This window comes from Rhodnius prolixus, unplaced genomic scaffold, assembly GCF_049639745.1.
Source record: "Rhodnius prolixus isolate KJV_2025 unplaced genomic scaffold, Rpr scaffold_8, whole genome shotgun sequence".
NCBI lineage: Eukaryota > Metazoa > Arthropoda > Insecta > Hemiptera > Reduviidae > Rhodnius > Rhodnius prolixus.
In genome coordinates this window covers 17,297,373-17,315,484 of record NW_027411593.1, presented here as the reverse complement: position 1 = coordinate 17,315,484, position 18,112 = coordinate 17,297,373, and the positions used below count along the sequence as shown (strand labels likewise).

Here is an 18,112-nt window from a genome sequence, read left to right as displayed (position 1 = left end):
GAATTCTCCATATTTGAAGTGTCACTAGAATTTTATAACTTTTTATATTATTATTATTGTAGTAATCAAAAATAGTGACCCTTATCTCTGTTGTAAGTTCTCCATTGTTTTACATATATCTTTAGTTCCGTTAGTGTGATTGTAAATATGTTTGGTGTGTATGAGCAGCTGAATGGATTCCGTGTTCCTTTCTAAAATAGTGGAATTATTAATTAAATTATTTGTTGCACAATAAAGATAGTTTGCTTTGAAGAGTGTGCATTTTTATTATCTTTCAGCAGTATATTTTGGAAGAGTGCCTGAATGTGGTGCTTGTATAGTGTATCCTGAAGTTGTGCAACTAACGCCAACCGGTCGACCATTATTCTTCAGATTCTGTACGGTATCTAACTTAAACTCGAAAGTTTTGAACTTTTTTTTTTTTTTTCACTTTATTTTTATATTTACAACTGCAACAATTGTTGCACCAAGTAAATCTGATCTTATTGGTTCAGTTCTCTTGAAAAGTCATGGTTGGAGCAATCACCCACTGGCGAAACTCCTTCACAATGATTTAATCACAACAGATCTCTAGGCCATTTTCGCTTCAGTCGACGAGGAGGATTGTCTGGAAGGTTTAGAGAGGAGAGTTGTTGGACAAGAGGATTAGGATGGAGTGCTAGGAGGCTGTGAAATTTACGGTAGCGAGACTTTATTAGGTCAGTGACGAAAGGGATGTGAAGGTCGGTGTGTATTGTAAGGTTAGAGATGTAGTATGGAGCATTCAGGATTTTCCGTAGGATTTTAGACTGTAGTGTCTGCAGGCGTTTGGAGTTAGAGAGAGTTTGGTTGAGCCCCACACTTCTGCTCCGTATGTCCATATGGGTCTTAACAGTGTTTTGTAAATTGTCAGTTTGTGGTTCAAGTCGAGTTTGGATCTGCGGTCAAGTAGTCTAGTAAGTAGCTTGTAGCGTCTGTTCACGTCTTGTCGTTTCAGTCGAGTATGTGGGTTCCAAGTGAGTCTCTTGTCAATGTACAGTCCTAAGTATCGTACTACGTCAGCTGGAGGAATCGTTACACCGTTCAGTTGAACTGGTGGACTCGCAGATTTTCGTAGAGTAAACGTAATGTGCACTGAGTTTTGTTCATTAATTTTTATTTTCCATTTTCGGAACCAGGTTTCGAGAAGATTTAAATGGATTTGACTGTTCTGACTGGCTTGTATCGGATCGGAGTGGGAAGAAAGTATGGCAGTATCGTCAGCGAATATTGAAACTATTGTATTTTGAGATAGAGGTAAATCAGCAGTGTATATTAGAAAAAGAAAAGGGCCTAGAACGCTTCCTTGAGGGACTCCAGCTTTTATGGGTATAAAGGATGAGAGGGCCTGCCCTTGACGAAGTTTTAAACTTTAAAATCTAAAGTAAAATCTAATGTGTGGAAACGAAATCTCTCTTAAAAACTAAACAAAAAAATCACTCGCAGGTATCTGAAATTTGTTATACAATTGGGGGCCCTTGAAGGGAGAGGTAGCAATCAAAATCTCAGCGCAAGAAGTCCGAATTTTACTGAATGGATTTTCAAATTTATTTGAAATTTTTCCGGAAACGGTGCCAACGACTTCCTTTAAGCTAGACGTGCAGGTCTTCGATTAAGGGCCACTTTTGAGCCAAGGATTTGGTAGTTTTCCCTTCAAATTGCTGTGAATAAGTAATAATTAGGGTCTTAACTTTTAGTATACAGAGTGTACACGGAGGAGAGGTTGAAACTTCGGGAGGTGGTGTGATTCAGCAGCTCAAATGCCACAAAAAAATTATTTATAAAAAACAAAAACATCCATATGGTCTTTTTGAAGCTCAATAAATGCAACAACTTTTCCTGCAATTGGATGGCTCCTTGATTCATTAATCAATTGAAAAAATACAGTTGAAAATTTTTAACAGAAATCATAGAATTTTTTTAGACATTATAGTAAAAAATTTCATTGTTTATAAGAAACGTTTTGAGGCTCTGTGTTCAGCAGATTTATAGGAAATTTAATACTTTTTCGTTTTGGAATAAGCAGATTTGTTGTAGGATAAAGGATAGAAAAGTTACGGCCGTTTTTATGGTGAAAAACGCGAATATCGTCGGAAAAGTTAAAAATGCAATTATCTTGGACACTATTGAGAATCGGGCCAAAGTGAAGAGAATATTTTTTGTTGCATTTGAGCTGCTGAATCACCTCCCCAAGTTTCGACCACTCCTCCGCATACACCCTGTATTGAGGAGAATTTAAGGAAAATCCCTCAATCGAAAGTACAACTTATATATATACTTAACAAAAACTTACAGTTTAAAATGTTAAGTATAAGGGTTGATTAAACGCCAAAAGGTACACAAATCAGCGAGTACCCAACATTTCATTAATACTTCATTAATAGTCAAGTAATTCTACTGCATTAATTTTCATTAATAAGTTATTTTTTAGAATTTATTAGATGTCACAGACCTTATGCTGGCCATTTTCATCTACAAAATATATGTTCAAGTAGCACTGTAGATTGACTGTAATATCTATTTATCTATAATAATCAAACTATTAATCACAGGTTAAAAAGAAAAACCTTATAAAAAATAAAAAAAAATTATGAGGCTAAAAAATTCAAAACCTTGTTTAAAAAAATGCTTACACCAACATACATCAATGATTTTGTTTATTTTATTTATTTATTTTTATTTTTAAATAAAAATCGTCGGTTTAAGTTCATTCTTCGATTAAAGTAATTGTTATTTTATGTAGTAGTCCAAACGTTTATAATAATAGGTAATAATTATCTGGCTTTATCGCAAATAATATAGTTTTCTTCAATTACATTCTCCATCTAGGTATTCATTCCACAATGTTGTATATATGTAATATAAAGTAAATAAGATATGCATATTTTTAGGACATCTAATTATTCCTGTATTTTTTACTATATCGTAAGTAAAATAAGGGGGTCTAAATTAAATTACAATTGAGAAATGAATAATTATTGTTGAATAATCTACTTGTTACTAACTGTGTGTTATTTGTGTTCACGAATATTTCGGTAAGACGAATTCAAGACAGTAGCCGACTCTAACTTTGTCTTTTTCTACTTTAACATGCATGTACATATATGTGATTTATCATAAATATAACAAAAAATATTATAAATGAAGTGGCCAGCATAAGGGTCTGTGACATCTAATAAATTCTAAAAAATAACTTATTAATGAAAATTAATGCAGTAGAATTACTTGACTATTAATGAAGTATTAATGAAATGTTGGGTACTCGCTGATTTGTGTACCTTTTGGCGTTTAATCAACCCTTATACTTAACATTTTAAACTGTAAGTTTTTGTTAAGGAGATTTTTGTACCTTTTGGATAGATTTTCCTTTTTGTCTATTTTAGAAAGTTACATATCTTCTTTACAGATTTTTTTAAAATTTAGAATAAGCAATGCTATCATTATAATCTGATAAGGTGTTAAGTCGGAACCGTAACTACCACTGGAGAGATCTTTTTATAGAAAGATTATAGTTGCGTTCCCCCAAACCATCCTCAATAACAATTTTTTTGAAAAAGCGTTTTGAATAACATAGGAAGGTATTTGTGCGTAAATAGCAAAATTAAACTGCGATTTCAGTACTTCCTTTTAAGAGGAGTAAGAAAAATAAACTACGATTGCATTACTTCTCCCTAAAAGGCAAAGAGGAAAGATTTTTTAATCGAACGACAATTCATTGATTTAAATCGGTTCACTCATTGATAATTTAAACGATTGCAGTACTTCCTCTTAGTAGGTGTAAGAGCAAGATGGCACTACACAGCCACGTAGAGGAGCTTTAACCACTTATTCGGGCTGAATTTTATCAAAATCGGACTAAGCGTTATAGAAATATTGGTAATAATAGTTTTAGAAAGGGTCTTATTTGGGTGGGGCGAACTCCCCTCCTTATGAGGCTCGGCGTCGAGACTTTTAAAGTGCAAATCTGTACAAAATTTCGATTCGAATGACACTTCATTCATGAAAATCGGATCACGTGTCGATAATTTGCAACGATTGCTATACTTCCCCTTAAAAAGTGTAAGAGCTGATCGTCGCTTTAATGTTACGTAGGGGAGCCCTTACCCTATCACCCTACCAAATTTTATCAAAATCGGGCCAAGATTTACAGAGTAATTAGTAATAATAATTTTGGAGGGGGCCTTACATAAAGGGGGCTAACTCCTCTCCCATTCGATGTACAGCATCGAGACCCCCAAAAGGCACATCTACATAAAATTCCGAATCGAATGACACCTCATTCATGAAAATCGGTTCTCGCGTTTAGGCGCTACGTTGTTTACAAAAAAGGTAACAACAACAACAACAAGAACAACAACAAGAACAAGAACATTTTTTGAAAAAGCCGTTTTTGCTCATTTTCGGCAACTTTTTTCTCGAAACCTATTAGATCTGGGTGGTTGCAAAAAAATTACAGTTATAAAGGAGGGTTTGGAGTAAGATTTAAAGAAAATTTGGGAATTTTATCTTTTATAGAAAAAGAGAAAAAAATTGTCAAAGTTGGGTGTTTTTCAACGTTACGCTTTTTCGTGCAGTTTTTGATGGTCAACCCTTATACAACTGTCCTACCGGACAGTTTTAATTATATTCTATAAATTGGCTTCCACAAATCTCTTAAAAATACGTACATTTCATGCAAGTTTTACGTAGAGAATTCGTTTTGGGACAATTCTAAGATGGGTTAGTTGTTATAGACTTCCCTGTTATGTCACTTAAAAAATAAATGTCAAGAATTTATTAGATGTTTATCACCTGACGGTCAGGGTACCACGTGGTCGACCTTATGTCTAAAAAGTAAAAATTCAAAGTAGATAAATTCAAATTCACGTTTCTCTTTTGTTTTTCTAATTATTATTTGATTTACTAATTTGTGAATTCTATAATTTATACATATTTAAGAAATTTATAAGTTATGTATCTTTCAATTTGAATAAAGACTTCTTTCTTTATTAGATGTCTCAAACCCTATGGTGTAGAGGTTTTCTAAAAGGATTGTTAATCTTTGGTTACTTTTAATCTTTAAATTTCCGGGGATCTGAGGGATTGGGGCCCCACATTCCCTTAGTGTAGTGGCAGGACTGTGCCACATTTAGGCCACTACGCCTCCTTTAAAGCTCTCTCTAGAAGGATTGCTTCCCAGGGAAGGTAGCCTTAGGTTGTGTCCTGAACTGATGAGTGTGTCCATTGTGTACTTTACTGTGCTCCTTCCCAAGTGATTGCTTGCAACAGACAACACTTTGCGGGTTTCTCTTATAAACTAATTAAATAAAATCCACTTCACCAGGAATCTAACCCAGTACCACAAAATACATCTTTTAGCTTTACGGAACCTCACCTCTAACCTCTCGGCTATCGTGCCGTCTTAAACTAGAGACAGAAAAATCTTTATAAAAATAAACTTGAAGTGATTTTATTCGTAGAAAACTGAATGATTAAATTGATTCTTGTTGAGGCTTACTTCACTACTGCTATCTTACTATACAGGGTGTCCCAAGCTATATGGATAACGACTTTTTCTCGGAAACTAAGATAGCTAGAAAAAAACTAAAAAATACGTGTTCCCTTAGTTTTTTTGTTAGAAATCCAAATTTAATTTGTAAATTTTTTTCGGTGCTTCCAGAAGCGAGATACAGGCACCAACTTCATTTTTTCAAATGGGAAGGTGCGGTTTTTATTTCAGAAATAGATTCCTCTATTTTTTTAAAGAAAAATTTACTTGAACGGTTTTTTTCTGTGAGCGATATTTTAGAAGTTATGAATGAAAACATGATTCTTATAATAAACGTCAAAATGATAATATTTTAACAGTTTTTTGATTGAATAAGAAGAAAAGTACTATTTTATTATAAATTTTACTCCTCATTAATATTACAGATCATGCTCGAAATGGCCTCCACCATTAGAGATGCATAGACACGCTGTTTCTTGCTAATTGTCGTCCCTTGCTGCCAAAGAAATAGATTCGGCTTTAACCGAGTTACTGGCATCTATTATTCTCTGCTTTAGTTCATCTACAGATGCAATTCCGGCTTGATTCATTCATATGTCGATATAACACGCCCATCAAATTTCCTATCGAGATATCTCTACATATCTGATGGTGTTATATCGACACGGGGGGACCCCGTGGCCACCTCGTTTACCGGATTTGACACCTATGAACTATTTCCTTTGGGGATACCTGAAAAACAAGGTGATTATTCATAACTTTTTTATTTCTTTCCTTATTTCTGCTTATCTAAAAGCATTTCTAAATCTAGGTGTATCAGAATCAAGTCGGGATGGCATCTGTAGATGAACTAAAGCAGAGAATATTAGATGCCTGTAACTCGGTTAAAGCCGAAACTATTTCTTTGGCAGTAAGGGACAATTGGCAGGAAAGTGCATGTCTATGCATCTCTAATGGTGGAGGCTATTTCGAGCATGATCTGTAATATTATTGAGGAGTAAAATTTATAATAAAATAGTACTTTTCTTCTTATTCAATCAAAAAACCGTTATAATATTATCATTTTGACATTTCTTATAAGAATCATGTTTTCATTCATAACTTCTAAAATATCGCTCACAGAAAAAAACCGTTCAAGTAAATTTTTCTTTAAAAAAATAGAGGAATCTATTTCTGAAATAAAAACCGCACCTTCCCATTTGAAAAAATGAAGTTGGTGCCTGTATCTCGCTTCTGGAAGCACCGAAAAAAATTTACAAAGTAAATTTGGATTCCTAACAAAAAAACTAAGGGAACACGTATTTTTTAGTTTTTTTCTAGCTATCTTAGTTTTCGAGAAAAAGTCGTTATCCATATAGCTTGGGACACCCTGTATACCGTTCTACCATCAGCTGTCACCGTTCCAAAATAAAATATTGTCTACTTTCTCTTAGATTGCCGAAGAAAATTTTTTTTTTTACTTTTCACCAACTGTAATATTAGTAATTTTGGAATTAACTTTAAATCAGTTAGAAAGTCTAAAGGAAGTAAGAAAACCTGATTTTGTTTCTTATACGTTTTATATACATATAAAGTATAATTTAAAATATATGATAGTGAAATTTATAACTATAATTACTATAACATAGAAGCGCAAAAACTATCGCTGGTTAGCTGTCGTCTGGCTTCTCTTGTCTTGACTCTATATATACATATGTACTTTCTAATGTAAATTAGTACTCTTCTCCTTTGGGTATAATACCATGAACGGAGCTCTCTACCAAAACTGTATATTGGTTATATTATTTAGTAATTTAACATTAACTTTTCATTCACAAATACAAGTAAAATTCTACATTCTACGTTTTTATTTATTTAATTTAATAAGAGGGAATGAAGGAAAGGGGTTAGCGGAATATTTAGGAGATACTGGATTCTAATGCGGAGTTCGCGGGTACGAATCCAGTTGTAATAGTCCTTAAATTTTTTTCTTTCTAGGTGCTTCTTACAGTTTCCGGTGATGGACAGGGTGGTCTGTAACTAGAGAATACTGTCCAGAGGCTGCTTGTGCACTGTAAAAAGCTCCGGGCGCCAATAACCTTAGATATTGACGCGCCTTAAATACAAAAAATAATAATAATAATAATGAATTTTGGCACAATTTTTTTAAGTATTGGATTACCCAATAAAATGCCAGGAACTGGGAAAAGTGAAAAATAGTTGTAAAAACTAGAACAACAGTTGTTATGTATATTAGTTAATAAAAAAATTAGTTGTCAGTTGGTATGAGACGCTCAGAAAAATGAATATATACATTTTGTTTTTACCAAAATTTGTGTAATAAATATTTATTCTATTTGGGAAACAATTTTGCCCAAATAACTCGCTAAAAACCAACTTTTGCTCAAATTTTTTTACTTTCAAATTTGGTATTTTACTCATATAAAAAGTAAAGTAAAGTATGCCTACTTTTTCAGGCGGGCTTTACGTCCTACTACTAAATTAGGTGTTATGGACGGAGACGACTAGCAAACATAGTTTACTGTAAATTTCTTTTATTAACCATTAAATAAAATCCAAGGCCTAAGCACGGGAATCGAACCCATTACCACAATACATATTAGCTTTACACCTCTCGCTTCTAACCTCTCGGCTACTGTGGCGCCTGTATTTTACTCATATAATTTAATTTTTATTAATATTACTCTGATATTGACCTTTTAGAGGGATGCCCAATTCCTTTCCCCCTCCCAAAAGCTGTCCTAAGATACATTTTCTGGGGAAAATTTATAGATCTACGAGGGTCATTTGAAAAGTCCGTGCAAAAATAAAAACTACTTAATTTTTTGGGGTAAACCTTTTTTATTTTTCAACATAGTCTCCTTTTAGGCTTATACACTTCGTCCAACGCTGCTCTAGTTTGTTGATCCCTTCCGAATAATAGGATTTGTCCAAGTCTAAAAAATAGCCATTCGTTTCTGCAATCACCTCCTCGTTTGAATAAAATCTTTTTCCCGCCAGCCATTTCTTCATATTGGGGAGCAAATAGTAGTCCGAGGGAGCCAAGTCTGGAAAATAGGGGGGATGTGAAACGAGTTGGAACCCTATTTCCATTAATTTTGCGACCACAACTGCTGAGGTGTGAGCTGGTGCGTTGTCGTGATGGAAAAGGACTTTTTTGTAGGCCAATCGTAGGCGTTTTTCTTGCAGCTCGGTTTTCAAACGGTCCAATAACGATGAATAATATGCACCTGTAATAGTTTTACCCTTTTCCAGATAGTCGATGAGGATTATTCCTTGCGAATCCCAAAAGACAGTCGCCATAATCTTTCCGGCCGAAGGAACGGTCTTCGCCTTTTTTGGCGCAGATTCCCCCTTGGTAACCCATTGTTTAGATTGTTCTTTGGTCTCAGGAGTGTAGTGATGTATCCATGTTTCATCCACAGTGACGAAACGACGCTTAAAGTCCTGCGGATTCTTCTGGAACAGCTGCAAACCGTCCTTGCAACACATCACACGATTTCGTTTTTGGTCAAGCGTGAGCAATCGCGGCACCCATCTTGCGGATAGCTTTGTCATGTCCAAATGTTGATGCAAAATATTATGTACCCGTTCATTCGAGATGCCCACAGCACTAGCAATCTCACGCACCTTCACTCTTCTGTCATCCATCACCATATCATGGATTTTATCAATGATTTCTGGAGTAGTAACCTCAACAGGGCGTCCAGAACGTTCAGCGTCACTTGTGCCCATATGGCCACTCCGAAAATTTTGAAACCACTTATAAACTGTTCTAATCGAAGGTGCAGAGTCACCATAATGTTTATCAAGCTTCTCTTTAGTCTCCTGAGGCGTTTTGCCTTTCATAAAGTAGTGTTTAATCAACACACGAAATTCTTTTTCGTCCATTTTTTGAAAATCACTCGACTTCCTCGATTCAAACGAATGCCAAACACAAAGAAATAGACCGATCTGGCTGAAACTTGGTGTGTGTTCTTCCAAGAGATGCTACTAACTAAACATAACCTCGATACGCGCCAGTAGTGCTATCTCTCTGACTTTGCACGGACTTTTCAAACGACTCTCGTATGTGTGTGTAATGAACACACGAAGTTAAAAGGAAATCCCGAGACTTGAACAGAGATAATTCCGATTTTTCGAGTTACGCTAACCACACACTGTGAGGATATCTTTATTTCCTGTTCAAGAATTATACGTAACAAACAAATAAACTTCAAAAAAAAAAAGACAAAACGTAAACTTGTGTCGCTTAATTTTAAATTAATGATGGAAAGTACTTGGCGAGAATAGGTTATAAGAAACAGAGACGTTATAATTCTTTAATAATATGCTAAACACTTCTTTTTGTTTTTTTTTTAAATCCTTTCTCCCTTAGCTGAATACGAATTATGTCGTCGGCCTCAAAGTATAACGGATCTACGGTGTCAATATAACCGGAATACATAAAGTAGAGTAGAACTGTAGAGACATGTGTCCAAATAATTATGACTGGCTATCATTAAAGTGTATTGGAGATAACATTTCTACAGATGGAATATTACGTACAAAAGATGCAATTATTTATGAATTTGTACTTTTTATTTTATTATTTTTTTAAATTATTGACATTCTTTAATAAACTTGTGTGGAATGATTGGGGATTAGGAGTTTAATATTACGAATTGTCAAGAAAGAACAACTCTAAATCAGCGTTTCTCAACTTTTTTTGGTTTGCGTACCACTTGTATCTGTAACAAAGAAGTTCAAGTTCATGTTCTCTTTATAAATTGTAAGATCTTAGTTTTAAAACTTTTTTTAAACAATTAAAAATTGCGTACTTATTTTTCTCTTCAAGATTATTAATTAATTTACACAGTTCTACTTTAGGATTATTATATTTAAGTCCAAATCTTATAAATTAATATCTTTTAAACATTCAACTACTTGTAAGTACCAATTAAATTTAATGTTGCTTGGATAGAGCTTACTCATTACAATCGGTCTCTTTAAGCAGATTTTTACATAGTTATCATTTAAGTTCTGTCACGTAATAATTCTATTAAATTTTCTTTATCTTTTATTGATAATGATGTAGCTTTTCCTCAATTTTCTTTATCGAAGGGGTTTGAAATCCAATTATCATTTGTGCTTTCGGCTTTTGGAAAATACTCCTTGAAAGACAATTTGAATCCTGTTAAATGTGCTATTATATTTTCTCGTATATCTTGAGACAGACCAACCTTATTACTGTACATATTAACAACTTCACTGTATAATATTATTAATTAAAATAATTTTTATGTATTATATAGGAAAAAACGTTCTTCGATATTTTTATGCTTTAATTTTTTTTAAAATTTTTTATGTCCGCCATTATTGATTATTTTTCGCATACCACCAACCAGCAACTCACGTTTTATTCAATCTCAGACTGGTTTCAGACTTAAATACGACGTCAGAGATAAGATTAATCAGTAGAGATTTCGACTTCGCTTATTTTACCGTCTCTTGCTATACTTTGTGAGTCATTCAGTTTCGCTGATTAGGCTAGGATTTTTTTGTTTTGCCCTAAGAGCTTCTTACAGCTTACTGTCCGGAAATGGACAGTGTTGTCTGTAAACGAGAGAATACTGCCCGGAACCTGTCGGTGCACTAGAAAAAAAGCTCCGGGTGCCAGTGACCTTAGATTTTGACGCCTGTAATAATAATAAATGCAAATAATTATTATAATAGGGGTCTTATCTATCCATATCTTTCTAAAATTATTGTAACCCGTTTTTTAAATTACCTGAAACGCTAGTTCCCCCGAGTTCTGTAGTGAAGCATCTTTCTAACAAATCTCCTTCGGGAAAACTTTCACTATAACAAGAGACGAGTCAGCCTCCCGGTTGAAGAACTGTGTGTACGAAGTTGATCAGAAAAATCTTCGCTTGCCACAACTGCGTGGTAAGTTGATCTACAGCTCAGCTCTAGAGGATTTCTTTTTCTTTCATGAAGCTTCTCTTGCAGAGATTCGTCGCCTATTTTGCAAAAAAAAAAAAAAAAGAGATTCAGGCCTCTTAAGAGGGGATTTATTTAGCTCTAAGTCTTGTCAGAGCGACGGCCTTCTCGATTGCCTCGTTTTTTAACCCAAAAAGCACTAAACTATCATTTTTTTTTCCATATTCAGGTCTTTTAGTTTGCCTGTACAACTTCGAACGTGTGACATAAATGCTGGCTATCGGATTGCCTTGCGATAATAGAGCCTTCTATCATCGCCTTTTCATCCTCAGATCTGTCTCAAAAGAATGAGATTTGGACTTTTTATTGAGTTAGATTACAGTAAACACAAAAAGAAATACATATATTAATTCTAACATCTAAATTTTTTTTGCAATTCTTATAATAGATAGTCTGGTTAAGGTCAGTCTAAAAGATTGTACAAAAGACCGTATTTTTATTTTTTTTGTATTTAAATAATGGTGTTAACAGTTTCGTTTAACGATTTAGTTTGCTGTTAAAGTGGTTATTAATATAACAGCATTTTAAATATTCTTAGTAATATATTATTTGATCTTTCAACGCTTTTAATTCCCTATTTTTCCCCTATTGATTATTCAAATATTTGTACAGTAAATACCTCGAGTGAAAGTAAAGTTTTTAATATTTCATTAATATTTTAATTTCTGTTTTCATTAATTAAATACACTTATTTTTTTTTTCCTCAGCAGTTGGTAATAATGAATATTATTTTGCTTTAATTTGTGAGCCTTGCTTTCCCTTTATTTTTGTTCTATATATTGTCTAAGTACGAGTAACTGTAGATTCCCTCTGCGTTCTATTATCTGTGAAATTTCACAGAAAATGGATATTATAAAATAATTGTAACTTTAATGGAAAAATTGGTAGTTTTTGAAAAAGCAATAATACTGGGTGCAATTTCCACTTCACTCACGTTTTATATGATGGCCAGTTTTGTATTAAAATTGTCCGCCATAATATTGTATGATTACATATTACTGTACTCTATGATTACATCAGTCATAGATGTCGTTGATGATGATTTAATAATTACTTGGAACTGTGAGATAATTGTTTATCATTAGGTGTAGATGAATAGTTGTGGTGCAATTATTATTAATTTTGTGTAGTTCGAAAAGTTAATTAAAAATGATTTAATTTTTCCCTTTTTTTTTAATCGATTTTCTCGGGACAAAATTTTCAAATAATTGTTACAGTCCTACTTTTAAAAAAAGAGTGAAATAAAGCCTTTTTTAAGGCGGACTTTACTATATTCAACTGTCAGTCGCAAATTTATATAAACGATAGATTTCTCTTTTTATTCCATTAAATAAAATCGAAGGCTTGATCAGGAATCTGTCCAGTGCTAACAATACACCGTAGCTTTGCGGGCTCTAACCGCTCGGTTACTGTGTGATGTCTTAGCTCTACGAGGGTGGTTTGAAAAGTCCGTGCAAAAATAAAAACTACTTAATTTTTGGGGGTAAACCTTTTTTATTTTTCAACATAGTCTCCTTTTAGGCTTATACACTTCGTCCAACGCTGCTCTAGTTTGTTGATCCCTTCCGAATAATAGGATTTGTCCAAGTCTGAAAAATAGCCATTGGTTTCTGCAAACACCTCCTCGTTTGAATAAAATCTTTTTCCCGCCAGTCATTTCTTCATATTGGGGAGCAAATAGTAGTCCGAGGGAGCCAAGTCTGGAGAATAGGGGGGATGTGAAACGAGTTGGAACCCTATTTCCATTAATTTTGCGACCACAACTGCTGAGGTGTGAGCTGGTGCGTTGTCGTGATGGAAAAGGACTTTTTTGTGGGCCAATCGTGGGCGTTTTTCTTGCAGCTCGGTTTTCAAACGGTCCAATAACGATGAATAATATGCACCTGTAATAGTTTTACCCTTTTCCAGATAGTCGATGAGGATTATTCCTTGCGAACCCCAAAAGACAGTCGCCATAATCTTTCCGGCCGAAGGAACGGTCTTCGCCTTTTTTGGCGCAGATTCCCCCTTGGTAACCCATTGTTTAGATTGTTCTTTGGTCTCAGGAGTGTAGTGATGTATCCATGTTTCATCCACAGTGACGAAACGACGCTTAAAGTTCTGCGGATTCTTCTGGAACAGCTGCAAACCGTCCTTGCAACACTTCACACGATTTCGTTTTTGGTCAAGCGTGAGCAATCGCGGCACCCATCTTGCGGATAGCTTTGTCATGTCCAAATGTTGATGCAAAATATTATGTACCCGTTCATTCGAGATGCCCACAGCACTAGCAATCTCACGCACCTTCACTCTTCTGTCATCCATCACCCTATCATGGATTTTATCAATGATTTCTGGAGTAGTAACCTCAACAGGGCGTCCAGAACGTTCAGCGTCACTTGTGCCCATATGGCCACTCCGAAAATTTTGAAACCACTTATAAACTGTTCTAATCGAAGGTGCAGAGTCACCATAATGTTTATCAAGCTTCTCTTTAGTCTCCTGAGGCGTTTTGCCTTTCATAAAGTAGTGTTTAATCAACACACGAAATTCTTTTTCGTCCATTTTTTGAAAATCACTCGACTTCCTCGATTCAAACGAATGCCAAACACAAAGAAATAGACCGATCTGGCTGAAACTTGGTGTGTGTTCTTCCAAGAGATGCTACTAACTAAACATAACCTCGATACGCGCCAGTAGTGCTATAGGTGTGAACCGGTTTTAAAGGGATGTAAAACAAAAACAATTCAACTTACAGAAATTATGTTTATATTGTTTAACTCAGTACAAAATCTAGTTTTTTACATTAAGTTTGAAAGATGATATCACGTAGGTGGCGGCCGTCAGTCGCGATGCACTCTCGATGCAATTCTGAAGTTTTCAACCGCTCTTCTGCATATTTCGATGGGCATTTGTGATTTTTTTTTCTTTGGGGGGTACATAAAGGAAAATGATTTTAAACATCGTCCACATACCAAGGAAGAACTTAAGGACAGAATCAAAGAGGAAGTTACGGCAATACCCATCGAAATGTGCAGAAGAGCGGTTGAAAACTTCCGAATTCGCCTTCAAGAGTGCATCGCGGCTGACAGCCACCACCTACGTGATATCATCTTTCAAACTTAATGTAAAAAACTAGATTCTGTACTGAATTAAACAATATAAACATAATTTCTGTAAGTTGAATTGTTTTTGTTTTACATCCCTTTAAAACCGGTTCATACCTTTTGCCCCAACCTGTACATTGTACAATTACTATACCATGTTTTAATAAAATCGTTAAGAGTTGTTTTAAAAAAGTTCAAATAACTAACAAATCAGTAAAGTTCCACTTCCAATTCGCTGATGGCTTAAGAGTTCATCCAATGAAGATATCTAAAGTTAAACAATTTATAAATTTGTGAAAAAAAAAAAACACATTCATTTTATTCCTTGCATCAAGAATCTGCACGATTGCAATTCTTCCTTTTATCGAGGGGTAAGGAGAAAGAAAAAACATGTATTTTATTGAATTCTCTTGAAGGATCTGTTCAACAATAATTCGAATAGAATTAACTTAAACCATGAATAAGATGTAGTAACTTAATTGGTGAGAATCGGTCGTTGTACTAGTAGAAACTTCCTTTGCAGTGAAAGTCTATGATACATCCTAGTAAAACAAAAACTCTATCTATGGATAAAAACAGAGAAACAGGTCAATAAAAATAATGTAGAGAATTCTGCCCCAATCATATTTTTATTACAAAATTGAAGTATAATTTATAAATTTAGTACTTTAATAATACTAAGAAGAATATCTATTATGGCTTTATTAACTTTAATTCAAAGAATTGATGCCTTTCATAGAGTAGGTATTTTCATTTTATTTACACACAACACCGGAAGACTTCATTATTTCATTGTAATCTAATCAATTTTTGTATATATTCAAGCAACGTAATAACATTATTGTATCAAATGGATTCCTTAAATTGAATGTAATTCTGTAATTCATGCAGTTTATTTTACATTACATCTTCATAAGAGGGTCGTTTGAAAAGTCCGTGCAAAAATAAAAACTACTTAATTTTTTGGGGTAAACCTTTTTTATTTTTCAACATAGTCTCCTTTTAGGCTTATACACTTCGTCCAACGCTGCTCTAGTTTGTTGATCCCTTCCGAATAATAGGATTTGTCCAAGTCTAAAAAATAGCCATTCGTTTCTGCAATCACCTCCTCGTTTGAATAAAATCTTTTTCCCGCCAGCCATTTCTTCATATTGGGGAAGAAATAGTAGTCCGAGGGAGCCAAGTCTGGAGAATAGGGGGGATGTGAAACGAGTTGGAACCCTATTTCCATTAATTTTGCGACCACAACTGCTGAGGTGTGAGCTGGTGCGTTGTCGTGATGGAAAAGGACTTTTTTGTGGGCCAATCGTGGGCGTTTTTCTTGCAGCTCGGTTTTCAAACGGTCCAATAACGATGAATAATATGCACCTGTAATAGTTTTACCCTTTTCCAGATAGTCCATGAGGATTATTCCTTGCGAATCCCAAAAGACAGTCGCCATAATCTTTCCGGCCGAAGGAATGGTCTTCGCCTTTTTTGGCGCAGATTCCCCCTTGGAAACCAATTGTTTATATTGTTCTTTGGTCTCAGGAGTGTAGTGATGTATCCATGTTTCACCCACAGTGACGAAACGACGCTTAAAGTTCTGCGGATTCTTCTGGAACAGCTGCAAACCGTCCTTGTAACACTTCACACGATTTCGTTTTTGGTCAAGCGTGAGCAATCGCGGCACCCATCTTGCGGATAGCTTTGTCATGTCCAAATGTTGATGTGAAATATTATGTACCCGTTCATTCGAGATGCCCACAGCACTAGCAATCTCACGCACCTTCACTCTTCTGTCATCCATCACCATATCATGGATTTTATCAATGATTTCTGGAGTAGTAACCTCAACAGGGCGTCCAGAACGTTCAGCGTCACTTGTGAACTTATAAACCACTTATAAACTGTCCTTATCGAAGGTGCAGAGTCACCATAATGTTTATCAAGCTTCTCTTTAGTCTCCTGAGGCGTTTTGCCTTTCATAGAGTAGTGTTTAATCAACACACGAAATTCTTTTTCGTTCATTTTTTGAAAATCACTCGACTTCCTCGATTCAAACGAATGCCAAACACAAAGAAATAGACCGATCTGGCTGAAACTTGGTGTGTGTTCTTCCAAGAGATGCTGCTAACTAAACATAACCTCGATACGCGCCAGTAGTGCTATCTCTCTGACTTTGCACGGACTTTTCAAACGACCCTCGTATAGTTCTATTTTTAAGTTATTTTGAATGATTTTTGCCATGATTTTTATCAGTAAAACAACTGCAATTTTTCGACAACATTTTGACAAATTCCTTCATTGCACATGCACATTACATCTTTCAATTACTATAATATTCTCTAGAATAATTTATTCTATGATGAAATGAAAATAAAACAACTATAAATAAGGTATCATTAAATTAATTGAATGATTATTATCCATTATCCTATTATTATTTATTCTTAATAATTATTCTGATAATTAGAGTGATTTATTTGATAATTTAGACTTGAGGAATTTGTCGTTGGTGAAAAATTACAAGTTATTTTATTAACCGAATTCTTATAAAAATAATTGTAAAATATTCAATATTTAACTGTAACGAACTAGAAATACTGTTAGTATTATTTTGAATAATTTAATAGTATTTATATGTATTAATTTTTAAAAATATCTTTTGCATAGTTTGCATTTATATCTTATCTTTTTTAATTAATTTTGCTTGCATTTGTGATTAATCTTGTGAAAAAATACACGTTTGCGCTTCTTTTGCATTATTTTATTAAATTAAATTGTAATATGCACGCCTAATTAATGTTTCAAATGTGGAATAAAGGCGCGTCAACATCTCAGGTCATTGACGTTCGAAGCGTTTCTTTTTTTATCTATTATTTTGTTAAAATTTTTATAATAGGTAATTCTTTTTCTGACCAATTAATTAATGCGTTTAAATCATATTTGTAAAGAAAAAAAATGGCTTATAATAATTTGCCTCTTATTGCAGTGAAATCGTCACAGGGTGGGAATATTCGAATTTGTGTAAGTAATGGCCCTCGATTATTGCTAGATTAAATGCAAGATATTTTTTTTGTATCATTTTATCAGAGCGCCAACTTATGATGAACAGTGTTCCCTGTGATCATGGGTTCGTTATATAGTCTAATCTTTCATTGCAGTGTAGTGTAGTGTAGTGTATGTTATATACCCTCTGTCAAGTAAGAGGGCTTTCAAAAATTCCGCCTCTCAGTTGCAATCAAGGTTGCAACAGGGCGGGAATCTAAATAGATTTTAAATGGTGTCAGCATCAATGCCCTCACTTAACGATCATTGGACATTTTGCTCCCCAAGACATGGATGGTGGAAAGCCAAGTGAAGTTACAGGTACACTAGTATTATCCTTAGTCGATTACCCTGGTGAGAAGCAAACGTTATTTAAGTCACAGATTGTTTACTCAATTTTATTTCTTAATCAAATACAGCCTGTTAAAAATTCAAACGTGGTATTTTGCCATAAGTTACTTTACATGTAATTTTACTAACTATTTTAATTTATACTTAAAAATTCCCT

General features: G+C 34.4%; 1 protein-coding gene and 1 non-coding gene across 2 annotated transcripts in view; one reads left to right on the top strand and one right to left on the bottom strand.

The window, feature by feature from the left end:
* Window positions 1-18,112, top strand: part of Clic (chloride intracellular channel protein 5) — a 79,912-nt gene that overhangs the window by 43,408 nt on the left and 18,392 nt on the right. The window lies entirely within an intron of this gene.
* Window positions 17,768-17,903, bottom strand: LOC141451588 (U4atac minor spliceosomal RNA). Its single transcript, XR_012456902.1, has one exon. It is a non-coding gene; the product is annotated as a U4atac minor spliceosomal RNA (small nuclear RNA).